Source organism: Echinops telfairi, unplaced genomic scaffold, assembly GCF_000313985.2.
Source record: "Echinops telfairi isolate 266 unplaced genomic scaffold, ASM31398v2 ScPeMD7_1;HRSCAF=3_0, whole genome shotgun sequence".
Lineage (NCBI taxonomy): Eukaryota > Metazoa > Chordata > Mammalia > Afrosoricida > Tenrecidae > Echinops > Echinops telfairi.
Genome location: NW_022103896.1, coordinates 93,071,836 through 93,073,343, shown reverse-complemented (window position 1 = coordinate 93,073,343; position 1,508 = coordinate 93,071,836). Strand labels below are relative to the sequence as shown.

The 1,508-nt window shown below is 36.2% G+C and overlaps 1 protein-coding gene across 1 annotated transcript in view; it reads left to right on the top strand.

The window, feature by feature from the left end:
• The window catches only part of LOC101664179 (zinc finger protein OZF-like), a 111,550-nt gene that overhangs the window by 106,860 nt on the left and 3,182 nt on the right, over positions 1–1,508 (top strand). The window lies entirely within an intron of this gene.

Here is a 1,508-nt window from a genome sequence, read left to right as displayed (position 1 = left end):
TGTGGCATGACCTGTGTCAAGTGCACCACAGTCCTCTAAATAACAGCCTTATTTCGCAATGCTTTAAAGACATCCTGATGCAGTGCATCATTTGATACTTTGACTACTGCTTTCATGAGTATTGACTGTGGACCCAAGCAAGATGAAGTTCATAACAACTTTAATCGTTTCTGTTTATCATGAGCTTACCTATTGGTCCAGTTGTGAGGGTCTTCGTGTTTCTTTACATTGAGTTGTAATCAATACTGAAGGCTGCAATCATTTTATTCATCTGCAGGTGTTTGAGTCCTTCTCTCCTTCAGCAAGGAAGCTTGTGTCATCTGTATGTTGTAGGTAGTTAATAAGCCTTCCTCCGATCTAGATGCCACCGCCTTCTGCATATAACCCAGCTTCTCTGATGATTTTCTCAGCACACAAATTGAATAAGTATGGTGAGAGGATACAACCCTGCAGTTCTGCTCCCTTGTTTCTGGTTGAATGAGTGCCTCTTGGTCCCTGCATAGGTTCCACATGAGCACAATGAAGTGTTCTGGAATTTCCTTTCTTCTCAAGGGTATCCATAGTTTGCTATGATCCACCCAGATAAATACCTCTGCAGAGTCAGTAAAACCACAAGTAAACTTCCTCTGACATCAGCAGTCATAGCCCTGGCTCCGTGTCCTCTTCTAAATTCAGCAGGGACATCTGCTAGCTCCCTATCAATGTTCTGCCCCTATTAGTAGCCTTGATACAGAGTAGTGATTTAAATGGCACTTGATATTTTGAAATGCTCATAAATACTTGTTATCAAATAGATTCTTTGTTCATAGATTTGTAAAGTTTTGAAAATTAAAGTTTACTCTTGTGTGCTTTTTTCCATACTAGACTATTCCTAGGGTGTGAACATCCAGTGTATGCAGTTTGTTGACTGAAGAAATGCCTGTAAACCTTTTATATTAAAATTCTACAAATTATATGAGGGGGCTTCAAAAAGTTTGTGGGAAAATTCCCTTATCTCTTAATTTCATTTTCCCATGAACCTTTTGAAGGCCCCCTCATAAATGATTACTTGTTACTTTATTATTCTTGTTAAATTATTACTATTATTATTAAAGGTATTTTACTGTATTTGGAAGTGTTTCTTCGATTTGTTTTTAATGCATTGATCTATCACTAGCATTGAGCCAAGACTGTAAATCTTTTTTTTGTTTTGTTTTGTTTGGGCAAATCTGCTGCAAAGCATGTCTATAAAGTTTTTTTTGTTTGTTTGTTTGTTTTGATGTTTTTTTTTGGTTTTTGTTTTTGTTTTTAATCATTTTATTGGGAACTCGTAAAACTCTTATCACAATCCATACATACATCCATTGTGTCCAGCACATTTGTACATATGTTGCCATCATTGTTTTCAAAGCATTTTCTTTCTACTTGAGCCCTTGTTATCAGCTCTTCATTTTTTTTTTCTCTTTTTTAACATTTTATTAGGGGCTCATACAACTGTTATCCCAATCCATACACACATCAATTGTGTA